This window comes from Culex quinquefasciatus, chromosome 2 (assembly GCF_015732765.1).
Source record: "Culex quinquefasciatus strain JHB chromosome 2, VPISU_Cqui_1.0_pri_paternal, whole genome shotgun sequence".
NCBI lineage: Eukaryota > Metazoa > Arthropoda > Insecta > Diptera > Culicidae > Culex > Culex quinquefasciatus.
This window is the reverse complement of record NC_051862.1, coordinates 35,516,921-35,535,993: the sequence shown is the minus strand read 5'-3', so window position 1 is coordinate 35,535,993 and position 19,073 is coordinate 35,516,921. Positions and strand designations below refer to the sequence as shown.

At 36.4% G+C, this 19,073-nt stretch overlaps 1 protein-coding gene across 1 annotated transcript in view; it reads left to right on the top strand.

The window, feature by feature from the left end:
• The window catches only part of LOC6034233 (ecdysone receptor), a 443,529-nt gene that overhangs the window by 28,913 nt on the left and 395,543 nt on the right, over positions 1-19,073 (top strand). The window lies entirely within an intron of this gene.

Here is a 19,073-nt window from a genome sequence, read left to right as displayed (position 1 = left end):
TTAGTTTATTTTTTTTTCATTTATTTTTAGACGTGTAGATGAACAATCTTAAGCATTTTTGAAATTGGTTTTTTGCAAGTAGGTCGAATACCGATGCAAAAAAGGTTTTTTTTTACCATTGGCTCTTACGTCTTTTTGAAAACTAATCCGAGAAATGTACATTGAATTAGATACATTTAAAAAAAAAATAAAACAATAACATCAGCTGTTGGAAAATGTTTAAAAAAATAATAGAAATTTCAAAAATCGTCATCTGATAGATGTTGTTGTTGTTGATTTTATTGGGGGAACTTTAACCCTATGGGTCATTCGCTCCCGTTGGTAAAAATTAATCTGATAGATGTTTTTTCTCATTTTTCAAATAAAAGCCGCCAATTTTATGCTTCTAATTTGGCCCGGCATCCAAAAACTTTGAGCACCCCTAGCCTACATGTACTGAACGTGGTGACCACGGAGACAACGCTAAGTCACGTTGAAACTGTCATTTCAAATGCAAGCGAAAAAGAAGTGAGTCTTCATCTGGCGTGGAATTGCCAATAAGGCGCAGGTCGAATAAGATGCGTGGTGCGTTTTCAACAGCGTGTCCATCAGAGAACTTACCAGAATCGAAACAGAAGTTGAAAATAGGGAGAAACGTTGGAGGAAGGATTGTACAGTAATAGTACCGGGGAAAAAATGCAGTATATTAGCATAGGTCAGGGTACACAAGTCGCATGTTTGTCAATGCTTTTGAACGAGAAATGCAGGGAAAATATGTGCATAATGTGCATTCATTTTACCACTGGAATGCACTATTTCTTTTTAGTTCGTTAGTTATTATTAGTATCATCGGCATACGAGAGGATAAAGAGCACGATTTGGGAGTAAAATGGTACTGTGTGCGGACTGAGAGGAAATCCCGAAATTAGCGAGGGTTCTTTACTCATGGGTTTATTTTACAAAAAAGTTCATCTATCAAAAAAAGTGCCAGTACCGAGACTCGAACCCAAGACCTTCGGCATATTGAACCGTGCCTTTGCCGTATGGGCCACCATGGTTCGGTGACTAAGGGGCGGCCATTTGTCCATATAAGCCACTCAATAGGATGAACTGTTCCAATGAACGAATGAACACGCGAGAGGACTATACTCTCGCAAAATAGCACTTTTCTCACGTTTCTTTTCGTGAGGACTATCCCCTCGTTCTTTAACTTTGGGTGTAATATTTCTCATAATTTCATAGCCGGCCTGTGGACATTGGAATGGATTGCAAATTATTAGTAAATCTAAGTCGTAAGTAGAAAAATTTGTTTAGAAGTAACATTTTTGAAATTTTGTGTTAAATTGTTACAAAAAGAACTCCGTTGGTTCTTAATAGAGTCTGTAATTTGCCATAAACTTTCAAAAATAACTTCCAACAACATTCAAGACATAGTGGACACATATGGAAACCGCAGATACAGTAATGCGCCCTTGCATCGACGACAGACAGAGGTCCCCTCTGAGACCGTCATCGTCAAAGGGAGTTCAAAGACGGCTCGGTCCGAGGTCGCGCCGAATCATAACTCATTCCGGACGGAAGGGACGACACCCGGCCCGCAGCAGTCTCTGGCCGGACGGAATATAATTTTTATGAGCCGAACGCCGCGGAATGTTCTGTGTGTGGTACGGGGGAGGACGTGCATACACAAATAAAATAAATAAGAGTCGGTGCAGAGTGCAGCTGCCCGGGGCTGGTTTGTGGACATTTGGCGGTACGGCACTGTGAGTCTAGTACATTGTTGGGAGTCCGCCGCATGTATATGAGTTATTTGCGGAGTTCGAAGGACATTCGGTCTGCGGTTGGTCATGGACCGCGTCTGGTTCGTGGTTTGTTTTATGTGGCGGTTTTCCCCTTTTGCGGAAAGAAGTGATGGATTGCAAATTTGTTTTGAGTTTTGTGTGTAGAAAGCTGGGACAAGAACTCTATTTTAGAATTGTTGATTTTACTATTTCTACATTAGGTACTTTGAAAATCGTTGATTCATACTAATCCAATATTTGTCTCTTCTTCATCAGGTAACTACATCGTGAATCAACTCTGTAGCAACTAAACAACAATCATTGTGACACCCTTCAACATTCCGTGTGACATCCTGCCAGTTAATTTAGGTGACATAATTTCCTGTTGATTAATCCGTATGACAATGGCAAACTTTGTCTCCGTAAACTAACATTACCTCAGACTGAAGTAACCCAACCAGGGAAACCAACATCTACAGGACAAAGTTCAACCGAATCACCAAAACTTCTCCGCCATCATCAAACGTGGTGACAGGTTGCCACTCCGTAACGAAACCTGCTGTAAAATCTGTGAGCACGAGTGTGAAATTTGCTTATCCACCGCCGAACTCATCCCTTAACTCGATAACTATTGCTAAACAGACTGACTGAGGTATCCCTCAGTCCATCAGTTTATTCAAATGTCATAACTCTTTAAGGACTTGCTGAATCAGAGCAAGGACTGTCGCGAGGACTCCCCCAAGTGTCACACCCTCTTAGGTTTGATCTAGATTTGGTGCGTGACTTTCTCACGGCTACCACTTCTCCTCTCACAATCGCTGCTACAAGTTAACACAGTATCCACATTACACACAAACCGGAGCTGCTGGTTCACAGCAGCAGCATCTAACGATGCAACAAGGACCAGCGACTGCAAGTTCTCCAACTCTTGGACCTTCGACAGTCATGGGGTGTTACACAGAAGGACGCAACGCAGCGTTCCAGAACTAACTTTTCCGGCGAAATGGCCGTTGAACAAGCTCGTTAAATGGAAGGTCCAATGAAAAGTAATGGCGATTTGTGGTGGGAGGGGGATGAATTAGTTTTTCAATAGCACTCTTGGTGGATCGAGGAAATGGGTATGGTTTATAAATTGAACTTTTGAAGCAAATTTCATGTTTAGCTCTAGGGCATTTCTCAGTGTGGAATCGTTGATGGCGTAGCATGAAAGTACCTATATTTGAACAAAATGGGCTTGAGAAACCTGACTCGTAACAATAGAGAGTTGCGACCTTCTTGTTTTCATTGTTTTTCTGGTGTTTAATACGTCTAATAACCCTGAACTGTCTAATCCCTTAATTGATGGCATTCTTCAGCGCACAAATCAACCTACGAATGCGCACTTTTTGCTCCAAAGACAATCCTGCGTGGTGACAAAGGATTCTTATCTTTATATGGGGATGCAACTTGCAGTTTATAACGAGCAGCCACCCAGTCCATAATCACGTTATTTAAGGACGTTGCTTGCTGCAAGGAAGCTGCGTGCCACAAGAATTATAGCCGATTATTGGAAGCTTAATGGCAGTTCACGGTTTCCGATAAGAAGCGCAACTAATGATCCACTTTCAAGCTCATAACGAATCTCGACTGGAACTTGTTTTTCTGCTGCACGTTGAACATCGGAAACAAGGTCAATGATCATAATTTACTTCGCAGGAGTTCCCCCCCCCCCCACCGCAATTTTAAATAAATGCTTGAAAATTCAAATATTTCACTGATTTGAATAAATGTTGCACCTTACTTTCTCTGGTTTCTTTTCTCTATCGGGCAAAACCTTTTCCTTTCAACTCACCTCAACAGAAACGACCCTCAAGGACAAACAAAGAACGGGGTTTGTTTTTATTCCCTGCAGCAGTGTACAAAATTGGATACAATTTCCCGTCACCCCCTTTCCCTCGTTATGTATCGTGCATTGCATCCTAAATTTCCATTTCAACCTTTGAACCTGCCGGAGCTTCCACCGTTTCCAAGTCCCCAACTGGGAGCTGACACGAAGGCATGAGAAAAGGAAAGGTTGTTGTATTTATGTTTTTTCATAAACATACCATCAACCCCTTGCTCACTCTCCTTTGCTGAGGTGGTTGGTTTATGGTGAAGGTGACACTTTTGGGATTTCCCGAACGCCACAAATGAGAGGGGTTAAGGACTTTGAGAGGTCGACAAAGGGTGTCTTGGGGGGATGTATTGTGGTGCATAGCTTCGCGTTGCACGTGAGTGCAACAGTTATAGGGGTGAAATTTCTAATCAGCAGGTTTAATTTAATTTCGGAGTTATTTAAAACAGAAAAAGAAGTTACACAGCTACGTGTAATACTTGTTACATTAATATTGCATGCAGAAATTTGTAGCCCTTCAGTAAGGGGAATCTACACACTTTAACAACCTAATTTCTTAAAAAAAGAAACGGAAAAATATACTTTGAATGTAAAGCGTTTTTTTTTTTAAATTTTGTCTTATTAGTTAAAATGCCTTTCAAAATAAACATTCGGTTTTCTATGTTTGTCATTATTTGTAAATGGTGTTTTTATGCATCATTTATAAAAAAACATCGAGTTTGTGTGACAAAAAGGCATTATTTGCGTGACAAGAAAAAAAATATTTTGGAAAAATTAAGGTAACACATTTTTTTTTGCATTCTTGGGTCGACATCTATCATAGATGATCTATGTCTCACTACAGGTAGCTCCAGCGCAGCCATCACATGCTGTCTATTACGGCAGCAAAGCAAAGCCAGAACAAAAGAAAGCTGTCATTTAAGGCACCAGAACAAGAGAACAGCTGTTTATTATGGAACCAATACAAATCAACTGCGCAAAGTTGAAAAGTCCAAAAACTGAATGCATAAAATGGAAAGAAACTGATTATTTTTTATGGAAAATTTTACCGCAATATACGTTTAAAAGGTCTTGTATGTTTTTGACGTGATTTTTAATCAATTTATGTGCAAAATAAACCACCAAAGTTAGGATCATTAAGAACACAAAAGGCCAATGACCTCATTTAAGGATTTTTTTTTATCTCATGAAACGTTTAACTTAACATCTGTGTAATTTGACTTTTTCTCCAGTAATTCATAATGTTATTAAAAAATAAATATGAATAAAAAAAATATTTCGGTTTTTACTATGCGCTTCTGTGCGCGATATCAACCTCGACCCCCAAAATGGCTGCTGTTAGCATCCCCCTGGAATATATAGTAAATTTATTTTTAAATGTTGCATCATTCGATACACTTATTTCAAATTATTAAAATTTGATTATTTTCGAGCAATATACAGTATTTTGTGAAATTGTTTCAAATTGTTAGACAGTGAACATCTATACTAAATGTTGCATTTTCAAAAAATGTACTAAAAATTGCAATCACGGTAATCAGGTCAAAATATTAAAAATCTGGCAAAGTAAAAGACTGGAAAAATCTGGCAGACGAAAATCTAATTATTCTGAAAGATAAAAGGGAGGGAGGATATAAATTAATTCAAGAATTTGTAGAAGTCAGATGTTTTAACTGATTTTATTGCCTTAAAATGTTGAATTTGCATTTTCTTTATGAAATACGTTTTCTATTTTCTTTATTTCCAATTGAATTTGTTTTTTTTTTTTAATCAAAAAGTTGTCAAAAACAGGCATTAAGTGAAAAATCTGGAAATATCTGGCACAGAGAAGGGTGAATCTTTATTCTGACAAACTCTCGAAAAATCTGGCATTCTCAAATTTATCTGGTAACCTGCCAACCCTGGTTGCAATACAAAATTTGGTATCATACCAATTTATGGTATTGTTATGATTAAGGCTACCAACTGTACGGACTTATTTCTTACCGTACGGATTTTAACAGGCCGGAATTTTTGTACGGAATTTTTCGCATAAATTTAATTGCTTTTTTGTTTGGGCCAAAGCTCTTGCTAATTGGGTCCTAAAATGAAGCTTAGATTGCTGATATTATTGTTTACAGCGATAAAGCTTTTTTTTCTGAGTACAATGACCCTTTGTACGAGCACAAAGAGTTTAAAATGGATTTTTAAATCAATTTTGAAAAATTAACCTCGCGGTCCTTCTTGACAGAAAAGCTCCTACTTGACAGCTCGTTCCAAGGGGACCATAGTTGATCCATCGAAAAAATGTTGTCTTGTCAAAAAAAAATTGTTGCATTAAAATGAAAAAAAAAGTGATCAGAAATGGTTTTTAATCGTGTTTTTTTACCGTTGCACATAAAAATTGACATAGGACTTTAGTACCCAATTAGACATTTTTATTGAACTGTCAGTTTGATTTTAAAGAGATAACTTGCATAATTTTCCGGGTTTCCTCAGTTCAAACTTGATTTTCAATAATTGTTCTTTTCAAATTCCTTTTTTTAACACTATGATGTTGGATCCCGACTTAAAAAAAATGCGGTAATACTTTTTTTTCTAATGCCAACTTAAACTTTGATTTTCAAATAATTTGAATGTTTTGTTTGAAGAGTTTTTCATTTCAGTGCTTCATAAGCTCAAATGTTTGCGCCGAATTAATTATTTTAACAATCCTGAGTCCTGCGGTCAAGTGCACAATATTGCTCCGATTTAGCGTTAACGAACAGGTCACCGGTCATTCGCATCACCCGGCGAGGTACAGGGCTGCAGCGCCTGCTGGGGTTTTCTCTGACCTAGGACAATGACGGCTTGTGGCGTGAAGCTAAAAATGTATACTTTGAACATTTTTCTTCGCGTGAAAGCGATTTCAATGCAGGACTGTTGAAATAAAATAAAGCAAAAACTCTGCATTCGCAGATTATTTACTCAGTATTTTTTGTCACATTGTCGCTTGTGCAAGTATTTGTTCAGCTTTGATGGTGTTTGAAGAGCTGAACGGAAAATGGTTGAGAGAGACATCCAAAATGAATTGTGGATTTAGAGGAAATGCATTTTTATTATATATTTTTGGCCAATGACTCTCAACTCTTGCACTGTTCAAATGAGAATTCTTATCAGAGATTTAAACTCTTGCAGCAAACTTTCCAATAAACTTGTCAATTTCTCTTTTTTGCGCGCCAAACGACCACTCAAATCACCGCGAAATCACTGTTCCCAATCACCATTTTAACTTAATCGCACCGATTATGATCAATCAGTGCAACACGACCGCAGCAAACACCACACCAATTTGGGGGCCACTGTCTGACCCAGTAATACATTTTCATTAAGGATTCACCTCACCCAGCCAGACTGCATTTCGTCGAACGCCACTCCAAGCCAAGCCAGCCCAAACAAGAAGGAATGAATATAAATTGCATTTTTATTGAGTCGATTTCTGGCCACTGCACTGGGACGAACTGCACTGCACTTGGGACATGTCGCCAACCAACGAGTCAAGTAACGACGACGACTTTCGGTGTCAGTGGCGAAAAATGACTGGAAGAAAAATGCACAACCCCGAAAACGGGTTTCCGTTCCGGGCCAAAAACCAAAAGTGCATTGCTGGACTATGGTTTGAAAAAGACCTGTGAAAATTAAAGTTTATTAGCACAAAAATTCGCCATTTTCAAATGTCACTCAACCTATTATTAGTGTCCATATCGAAGGAGTAAACGATAAGCAAATGAGGTCATAAAAATGCGCGCATTGAACGTGAAACTTCCCGGGGACAAATTTATGCTACACATAAATTTTGATCGTTGTCCATCAAGTTGTACGTATAACTTTGATCACGGCATCTGGAATAGTTGGCATAGCATAGTTGCCTCCTGCGAGAACTGAACCTCGACCCACTGCTTCCAGTGCACGACCGAGCGCCCACTGCTGTGGCCCTGCTTACAAACAACCCTTTTTTGCTCACTGCAACTTTCGTCAACTAACTGGAACCTACCTACTAAGGAAATTAAGTGCACACTGTTCCCGAATTGCCCTCTGGATAGTTGTGCGGAGGATGGTTTTAACGACCGAAACTGGTCGTAAAAATCGACGATGGTTCCTCATTTTCGCAAAAAGGAAGAAAGGTTCACCAGTTGCATGCATGGTTGTGCAAGTGCTGGCTGTTTGATGTGTGGAACGAAGGTCGTTCTCTGTACTTCGCCTTGAAGTTAGATTGGATTACGCGGTGCAGCTAGGGGAGTTTTAGATGGAGAGTGGAAAACTTAATCAGCCGTTTTATGGTTATTAATCAGGATTGAGTTGCTGCGCTGCGATGGAAGTAAATGAGGTTACGCTACGGAAATTATCATTTGAATTGACGATTTGTTATGGAGGTTTCAGATGACTTGATTTTAAAATATTTTTTTTTCGAAAAGATCAGATTTTGTTTAGGTAAGATTTCTATTTATTAAAAAAAAACACATATTTTTTCAAAAAAATATAACCAGCCGAAAAAATGGTTTAACTTGAAAAATACGAATTTTGGAAATTTTAATTTTGGTGAAAAAACTTTATTTCAAAATCCACGTTTAAAAAAATGAGTGAACCGCTGTTTTGCCTTCCTCACCTCAATGAGGAAAGGCTTTAAAATCACTCGAAAAATGAACTTCTTTATTTGACCCTTGACCCACCTTCACGTATACCTATCGACTCAGAATCAAATTAGAAGAAATTAGAAAAGTACTTCAAAAGTTATGCTCAAAAAATGATTTTAGCTAAACTTCGGAAGATTGTAAAAAGGGTGGTTTTTGTAAGAAAACCTGTCATGCTATATATTATTAGAAAGGTATTTGAAAGACCTTTCCAACGCGTTAAAAAGATTGAAGATCTGACAACCCCATCAAAAGTTATGAGCACTTAAGTGTTATTTATAGACTTTTTTAAAGCCGGATCTCAAATATTTTAATAAAAAAAGTTGTCCTGATCTATCATGCGGCCCATCGTTGGATAGGTAATCAAAAGACCTTTCCAACAAGCCCATGAAGATCTGACAACCCTATCAAAAGTTATATGTACTTTAGTGTTTTTGATACACTTTTTTGAGGCCGGATCTCAGATAATTTGATAAAAAAATAAGTGTTATTTATACACTTTTTTGAGGATGTGTAGTGTCTTTATTTTATGAATGTGAGGAAGGCACCAACCACCTAAAGGTGGATTAAGTAACATTTTTTGAATAGTCCTCAGGAAAACCTATAACATTGCCCAACACACCAAATCGATCAGTAAATTACTCCAAAAGATACAGATATACGAATGTTTATGTACCATTTTGCCTTCCTCACTGAGGTAAGGCTATAATCCTGCTCTAAAATTGAACTTTTTATTAAAAGCTCGAAAACCCACCTTGATGTATACATATCGACTCAGAATCGAAAACTGAACAAATGTCTGTGTGTATGTGTGTGTGTATGTGTGTGTGTATGTGTGTGTGTATGTGTGTGTGTATGTGACCAATAATGTCACTCAGTTTTCTCAGCACTGGCTGAACCGATTTTGACCAAACCAGTCGCATTCGACTTGGTTTAGGGTCCCATACGGTGCTATTGAATTGTTTGAAGTTTCGATAAGTAGTTCAAAAGTTATGTATAAAAATGTGTTTTCGCATATTTTCGGACGATGAATAAATGGCAGTAAATTGAACCAAACATCATCATGTTATACATCGTTATTTAGGTAATTGAAAGACCTTTCCAACGAGTCCACAACATTGAAGATCTGGCAACCCTGTCTCGAGTTATAACCACTTAAGTGATATTTATGTACTTTTTTGTAGCCGGATCTCATTTAAATGTATGTAAACAATGTCCGGATCCATCATCCAACCCATCGTTGGTTAGGTAATCAAAAGACCTTTCCAACGAATCTACAACATTGAAGATCTGGCAACCCTGTCTCGAGTTATAACCACTTAAGTGATATTTATGTACTTTTTTTGTAGCCGGATCTCATTTAAATGTATGTAAACAATGTCCGTATCCATCATCCGACCCATCGTTGATTAGGTAATCGAGTGACCTTTCCAACGAGTCCACAACATTGAAGATCTGGCAACCCTGTCTCGAGTTCTGACCACTTAAGTGATATTTATGTACTTTTTTTGTAGCCGGATCTCACTTAAATGTATGTAAACAATGTCCGGATCCATCATCCGACCCATCGTTGATTAGGTAATCGAGATACCTTTCCAACGAGTCTTAAACATTTAAGATCTGGCAACCCTGTCTCGAGTTCTGACCACTTAAGTGATATTTATGTACTTTTTAGAAGCCGGATCTCACTTAAATGTATGTAAACAATGTCCGGATCCATCATCCGACCCATCGTTAGTTAGGTAATCGAAAGACCTTTCCAACGAGTCCACAACATTGAAGATCTGGCAACCCTGTCTCGAGTTATGACCACTTAAGTGATATTTATGTACTTTTTTTGTAGCCGGATCTCACTTAAATGTATGTAAACAATGTCCGGATCAATCATCCGACCCATCGTTGGTTAGGTAATCGAAAGACCTTTCCAACGAGTCCACAACATTTAAGATCTGGCAACCCTGTCTCGAGTTCTGACCACTTAAGTGATATTTATGTACTTTTTTGTAGCCAGATCTCACTTAAATGTATGTAAACAATGTCCGGATCCATCATCCGACCCATCGTTGGTTAGGTAATCGAGAGACCTTTCCAACGAGTCCACAACATTGAAGATCTGGCAACCCTGTCTCGAGTTCTGACCACTTAAGTGATATTTATGTACTTTTTTGTAGCCGGATCTCACTTAAATGTATGTAAACAATGTCCGGATCCATCATCCGACCCATCGTTGGTTAGGTAATCGAAAGACCTTTCCAACGAGTCCACAACATTGAAGATATGGCAACCCTGTCTCGAGTTATGACCACTTAAGTGATATTTATGTACTTTTTTGTAGCCGGATCTCACTTAAATGTATGTAAACAATATCCGGATCCATCATCCGACCCATCGTTGGTTAGGTAATTAAAAGACCTTTCCAACGAGTCCACAACATTGAAGATCTGGCAACCCTGTCTCGAGTTCTGACCACTTAAGTGATATTGATATACTTTTTTGAAGCCGGATCTCACTTAAATGTATGTAAACAATGTCCGGATCCATCATCCGACCCATCGTTGATTAGGTAATCGAGATGCCTTTGCAACGAGTCCACAACATTGAAGATCTGGCAACCCTGCCTCGAGTTCTGACCACTTATAAGCCCTTGAGTGATATGTGTGTTTTTTTTGGATCAAATTTGTGTCCAAATCCATCATATAACATATCACCCATTGTTGGAAAAGAGTGAGGAAGGCACCAACCACATAGGTGGATTAAGTTAGTTTTTGCATAGACATCTGCCAAAATTGTATGGAGACTTGTATGGGTTAACCAATAACACAAAATGGCTTTTCTTTTTTACCCTCCTCAGTTGTAAGCCCATCCAATTGAAATGTGGTCAAAGACGAACTTATTAGGAATTGGACGAGCTTTTCGGTAAAAATATTTTCGAGACTGAAAAATCAAGTCTGTCATATAGAAATTGCCAAAAACCATCAAAAAACCTATTTTTTCAACATTTTTATTTTTGAAACCGCTGTAACTTCACAAGGTTTGGACTAAGGACAACGGTCAATATAGAGACTTTTATGTAAAATTGTCTGGAGAATCGAATCTCGTGTTCGGTTTTTGAAAATTTTGACGTTTAGAGCACTTTTCAAAAAAAAAAAGATTCAGTAAATGATTTTTGTATTTTTTTTAGGTGGGTTGCTCCAATCGTGGGCTCACCATAAAATTTGACTTTTAAACTTAAAAATCAAAAAATCTCATAAAAGTGAAGTTTTTTTTTTCTTTCAGTGTATTTTTTTCGGAAAGCCAAATTTCATACAAGTTTGTCATTGACCACTTTTTGATACGATGCAACGGCTTCGAGATACAGCAATAACGCCCTTCTCAAATCTCATTATCGAGTGTAACTGGCCTAATATACACAAAAATGACTTATATATGCTAAGGATAAAATGTTTACAAAGCTTCATTGAAATCGGAGAGGGTTCCCTATTTGACATGGAATTGCTCAATTAATAAATTAATCTTCTGAAAGCTTTAAGAGACGAGAAACACCAATAAATTTGGGAGTTGCCAAAATCGGGAATAAAATGTTGTCAGAATCGAGTTTTGCCAAAGTGTTGCACTTCAATAAAAATAGTTATAAAAAAATAAATCTCGGAGTAAAAATAAATTTCGATTCTGCGAAGATAAGCATATCCGAAGTTTAGATTTTCCGAAGTGATATTTTTGTTAGGACTTCGGATAATATTTTGTTGTAAAAACACAGAAAAAAAAATCATGGTAATATTTCATCTGGAAAGGGGTACATCTTTTATATCGGAAAAAAGCAGTAATTTTACCTCTGAAAATGTGTAATTTACGACTATTCTGGTGTAATGTCACATTTTCAGTCACATTTTGAGGCAAAATTACATCATAAAAGAGGTAATATTCAACCTTCCAAAATTACACCTACCTAATTTACCCTTTTTTTGCTGTGAACCTCATGTGAGATTTCCTGATAAAATTGCTGCGAAACTAACGGTACAAATCTAAACTGTCCAAACCACAAATCGAAAATCGCATCACTCACGGACAGCGAGAGTGTCGTCCTCGCCACACAAATTAAATGTTCTGCTGCGTTGATGCAATGTGCATCATGGTCGTCGTTCAATCTCTCATTCTCCTCCCACCAACAAACCACCATTCGTCTCCATCCTCTCTCTCCTTCTTCTCGCGAATAAAAACCACCCACACTCGTGCATCTTCTCTCTCCCCTCACACGCTTTTATCGAGTTGCTTTCTTCGGCAATCATTCTTCTTCCCACTTTTACTATTCGCCACTTCTCGTAACGACCATAAGAACCTGCGGAAAACCGGTTTGTTCGCGCGGCCAAACCTGGTCTAGGCCCGCGACGCTGACGCGCTGTGTTTGTTCAAGTACGCATACCAGCAAACTAAGCGGTGCGCGTTTATTGTGGGGGGCAAAAGAGCAAATAGCAAAAGTCACTTTGGAACCGGTAAGAAGAAGAATGTAAACAAAAAAAACTGCAATTCGCCTCACTTGTGTGCTGGGTATTGTCTCACGGTGCGATGCGTAGCTTCGGGAGAAGAGGAAGGGGGGAAAGGCTGGTTCTAGCTTACGCACTCGCGAACTGGACTTGGGGCTACGATAAACTGGTTCCTGGGGAGCACAAATGATGACCATCTGTGACGATAGTCGAGGAAGGAGGCTCAAGTTAGAGCTTGTTAAATGTTCCATAACGTGGGACATTGTTGCTGCATTTTGGTGCCAGGTAATTGGCAAAGTAATCAAACAGATTATCTTTAAAAAATACTACTTTAAAAAATAAATAAGAAAAAGATCGAACAAAAACTTGGTAAAAATAAAGATTTTTTAATCAATCCAAACTTGAATTAATTTTGGCTACCATAATCATAAATTATGTTGCTTGAAAAAAATATATTTCTATTTTTTTGTGATTTTTGGGGCACTTTAAAAAGGGATGGGGGAAAAACTTTTAATAAAACTTGCAGTGGTCTATCTTGAAAATAAAATAAAATAATTTATATTGAACTAAAACTCAATCCCTATTTTGTTGTTGTAAAATAATCAATTGTGATAAATTTATATTTAATGAAAAAAAAAATGATTTTTTCAACATTTTACCCTATACCACCTAACCTCGCCGCGAATAAAAACCTAAAAATTCGCCAAAAATCCATTTTTCAACCAATTTTTGATCTTTAAAAAGCATTGGAAAGAAGAACTCTTGAAATTTTTGGAAGTTTATGGGTTGAGAGTATAGCTTGTTTTATGTGACTTTGCCAATGTTTAAAAAAAAGTCATTTTTAGGGGTCAACTTTCGCTGTGTTTTCTACTAACATTTCCTATATTTTCAGTAAAAAGAAGTATGCAGTAATTTTTGTAGTGTCCCAGACTATGTCTCTACGCATTTTTTTTACAATTTAAATGATGATGGTACCAATCTATAGTAGAAAATGTGCAAAACAAGCAAAAAATTGAAAAAGTGACTGTAAAAACGTGAAAAAATTAGATAGACAAAATGTAATTATATTAGGTGCCAAATACTACCAAAAACAAACATAAACTCAACAAGATAAATGCAAATTAAACTACTAAAAAAAAAAAACAAAAAAAAAACATTAAACAAGAGACGTAAAGTTTTTCGTAGAACAGAAGTTGCTCAAAATGACCTCCTGAACAAGGGGGAAAAAAATCTTCGAAAAAAAAAAATTTGGGCAGTATTAGGTTAAGCATGTTTTTGATATGATGAAGAATTTTCAAACAATAATACTTGGTACATTTTTTTATTTTAAAATTTTAAAATGGTATGCAGAATTCATGTTAAGAATAGAGAAGGGGAGAGAAAATGTTAAAAAAAAGTTTAGTTCTGAAATCAGCCTCCCCTCATTTTATACTAATTGGTATTTATGCACAAATATCATAATTTTGGACTTCATGTTTGTTGTAAAATTGATGTTTTCATAGCAAGAGAAAAAATCAAATAAACATTATATACATACATGTTCTGAAAATATCTTCCTTTTGTTTGAAAATCATTCTACAATAATCTAATTAAATTTAATTTACGAAGAAATTAAAGGTGAATGAACTCATATTATTCTGAATGCAATGAAAACTCTGAAGAGATTCATGTCAATTCATGTTCAAAATTGATTTTGTCATTAAAATTTAACCAAAAAACACGATATTTATATTTGTTTAACTTCCAAAGTTCAAAGTAAAATGCAAAAAAACGATTTATTTTCTGAAAAGCAAGTATGCAGCGCAGTACATTAGAATTTCATTAAAAAAACAAATAGTTCTTGAAAATGCAAAATATAATGCATCCCAATTTTTCGGACCAAATTTGACATTAACTTTAAAAAATATTTGCAACGGCCTAAGAGAGAACGTACAAACTAACAAAATAAAACAAAAATAAAATTGATTCTCTTTAAAAAGAGCAAAAAACAGGATAAAATATATGGACCCCTTTTTCTGTTTCAAAGATTATTAAGACACAAAAAAGTTCTCATACATTCAAAAATGTATGTGATTTTTTGTAAACATGAAACTTTTAAAGCAAATAATAAATAAGGTTTTTTTGAACACGTTTAAAGTAATGTCATTTTTGTTGAATCCTCATATCCCTCAAGAAAAGCAAAATTCTTCTACAATTGGAACCTCATCAAGGCTGAGAAATATTGTTCTAGTTTATCCTTTGGGACCATCCATAAACCACGTGGACACTTTTTTGGGAATCTGTCCCCCCCTCGTGGACAATTGTGCACAAAAAAAACTATTTTGTATGGATCGTGAACAATTCGCCATACCCCCTCCTCCCCCAGGTGTCCACTTGGTTTGTGATTTATGGATGATCCCTTTCCTATAAATTTAGAATGTGCTAGATATTTACTTATTGTAGCTTCGAATCTGCCTAGCCAAACAATTAATATTTATTTTTATTGACCCAATGTCATAGAAAATTTTAATTTTGACCCAATTTTTTTTTTAATTTTTGAGATTTATATATTGCAAAAAAAATACTCATTATATATAGAAAAAAAATTGGGAGAAGCTAAAATCTAGAATAAATTTTCAAAAAGTCCTATCTGCATAGGAAACTGATGACTTATAGGTTGTTTTGAAAATTTCCTCTAGAAATATATAATTTCATATATCACTGTTTATTTAAATGCACCCAAAATTCCGAGTCGAGAGAATCGTTCCCTCAAAATTTATTGAGGGCTCAGCGCCTAAATCGAGAGAATAATGCCACCAACTCACACCACCATAACAAATAGGGACGTGGCGTTACATCGTGCTGCCACCTGGTTTTTTGAGGTGCAAGAGTGGAAAAGTGCTGAGTCATCGTCTAAAAATAGACGGCGTCCTATCTCCCCCAGCAAAATTAATTCGATAAAGTAAACGGTTTCGATGAGAAAAAGTGGAAAACGTGGTCTAAAAATAGCGACGCCATCCCCCTATGAGTTCATTCATTGATTGAAACAAAAATCTCCAACAAGTGTCATACATCGACCACTCCTTTTTCACCAAGTTGTGGTGGCCTAGGCAGTTAAGTCATTGAGTTAGTATTTCAAAGGTCTCTGGTTCGATTCCCGTAGTCGACACTTTTGGTTTTTTGTTTTGATGAATGAACTTTTTTTTTGCAAATGAACCTCGATAGAATTATTCTTTCGCCAATCTCGAGCTGTGTTCTCTGTGTCCGTGAATGGTGTCACTGTTCTCTCGACTCGAGGCCATTATTCTCTCGGACAGGCACTGCCCAGTTTTGGGTGTGGGCATTATAAATTTTGCTAAACTTATCCTACAATTTTAATACCTTAATATATTTTTTTGCAATTCCGTCGTGAAACAAAAATAATAGAATCGAATAGTAACCCTTTTCAAAACAAATGCTGAAAAGTTCTACTTTTCAGCACTGAAATGGATGCTGAAAGGTTGAACTATTCAGCACTTGTTAGGAAAGTTACTTGTTAGATAAATGTACGACTCGTGCTGAAAAAATCCTCTTTTTGCAACTTGTTGCATAAACTACTATTTTAAGTACACATATTAAGTATTCTCACCACTTGATTTTTAAGAAACATTTTCAAGATTGGGAAACATAAAGTTTGCCTCTAGTCATTTTGAATGTCCTGACTTAATGGAAGTGTTTCTTATCTTTATTTTGTGAATCATTTTTCAATGTAGTTTTTAAAGTTGGATTTGAAAACTCTAGCATTATTTAAAAAACAGCAAGATAACGTAAAATGTTACAGCATTTCCTTAAAAATAATTGTAAAATTATTTAGTTCAAAAATGAAAAAAAAATTAAGTAGCTTCCTGGCGCATTTTTACTATTTTTATCTTCATAAAGAAATTAAAATTTATTAAAAAATATTATTCCAAGAATTCTGTCCCGGTATTTCCCACCCACTTAGCTTTGGGCACAGATCGTAAAAATACTAAATCTATACACCCAAAATTCAGAGTCGAGATAATCGTTCTCTCAAAATTTATTGAGGGCTCAGTGCCAAAATCGATAGAATAATGGTACCAACTCACACCATCATAACAAATGAGTTCATTCGTTAGTTGAATCAATAAATCTCCAACAAGTGTCATACATCGACTTCTGACTTCTCCTTGGTCACCAAGCTGTGGTGGCCGAAGCAGCCAAGTCATTGAATTGGTTTATCAAAGGTCTCTGGTTCGATTCCCGTTGTCGACACTTTTGGTTTTTTGTTTGACGGATGAACTTTTTTTGCAAATGAACCTCGAGAGAATAGTTCTATCGCCCATCTCGAGCTGTGTTCTCTGCGTCCGTGAATGGTACCACTATTCTCTCGACTCGAGACCATCATTCTCTCGGACTAGCGCTGCCAGTTTTGGGTGTAGGAAAAAACAGTTACATGGATTCATTGATATTTTTTTAGAATGTTGATGATTGGGCTTGAATTTTGTTTTTTTTTTTTTTTCATCAAACAAAAGTTCTTAATTTTGAATTTAAAATCTTCAAATTAGCCCATAAAGAATAATTCAAATCCGACTTTTTTTAAGCAGTGAAGTTTTACGTCATTTTCCTATCTGTGGTCCTGAAATTTTAGTATTTTTTTTTTATTAAAAAGCCTTTATTAAAGACTTAAAATGCATAAATAAACGTTATACAATGTATTCTAAATAGTTTGCAAACGATTTTACATTTTTTCTTTCAATATTTTTTTTTTTTTGAAATTGTGAAGGGGTGCGGAACAAATTGAAACTTGAAATAAGCCGATAATTTCTGGACTACATAACCCAAAATGAGGCAGTTTTAAGTCTTTTACAAAACATCGAATCATTAGCTTATGTTGTAATTTTCACATTTTATGTCACTTTTTCATTAAGAGGCAGTATTTGTAGATTCTGCTCGGTTTGTTCTAGAGGTCGTATCGAGTTGCTCCGATTTGGATGAAACTTTCAGCGTTTGTTTGTCTATGCATGAGATGAACTCATGCCAAATATGAGCCCTCTACGACAAAGGGAAGTGGGGTAAAACGGGCATTGAAGTTTGAGGTCCAAAACACATGAAAAATCTTAAAATTGCTCGCATTTCCGTAAAACTTCATCAATTCCAATTCTCTTAGATGCATTCGAAAGGTCTTTTAAAGCCCTTCAAAATGTGCTATAGACATCCAGGATTGGTTTGACTTTTTCTCATAGCTTTTGCAAATTACTGTTAAAAATTGATTTTTTTAAAACCTTAATAACTTTTGGCAACAGCCTCCAACACCCATACTCCCTTAGGTCAAAAGTTAGGGAATTTCATGGACTATGAGCCTACGGTATTAACTTTTTGGCCAATCGCAGTTTTTCTCATAGTTTTTCGATTTTTCTAGAACAAACATTTTACAACGTTAGTTTTTGCTCTGTAGGCCTCCATAGCGGCACTTTTTGGTCTCAATTTTGACATATTCGGAATCCTCAGAAAATTTTACATTAGATTGAGGTGTTGGAATTTTGAATTTGATTGGAAAAAATGCCATTTAGAATTAATTAAAAATATTATTTAGAACTTTGTCGGATTAGGGGTAAACAAGTTTTCGCCTACTTGATACAGCATTTGACGTATTGATCATAGGGTAAATAAGATCTATTTCTTTTTTCAAAAATGTTTTATTTAATTATTTTTTAAATCAAAATTACAACTCCAATACTTCTAACTTACGTGAAATTGACCGAGGATTCCGAATATGACAAAATTGAGACCAAAAAGTGCCGTCTTCTTGGCCTACAGGGCAAAAACTAACGTTGTAAAATGTTTGTTCTAGAAAAATCGAAAAACTATGAGAAAAACTGCGATTGGCCAAAAAGTTAATACCGTAGGCTTATAGTCCATGAAATTCCCTAACTTTTGACCTATGGGAGTATGGGTGTTGGAGGCTGTTGCCAAAAGTTATTAAGGTTTTAAAAAAATCAATTTTTAACAGTAATTTGCAAAAGCTATGAGAAAAAGTCAAACCAATCCTGGATGTCTATAGCACATTTTGAAGGGCTTTAAAAGACCTTTCGAATGCATCTAAGAGAGTTGGAATTGATGAAGTTTTACGGAAATGCGAGCAATTTTAAGATTTTTCATGTGTTTTGGACCTCAAACTTCAATGCCCGTTTTACCCCACTTCCCTTTGTCGTAGAGGGCTCATATTTGGCATGAGTTCATCTCATGCATAGACAAACAAACGCTGAAAGTTTCATCCAAATCGGAGCACCTCGATACGACCTGTTTCACATCGGTGAAAAACTCGCTCTTA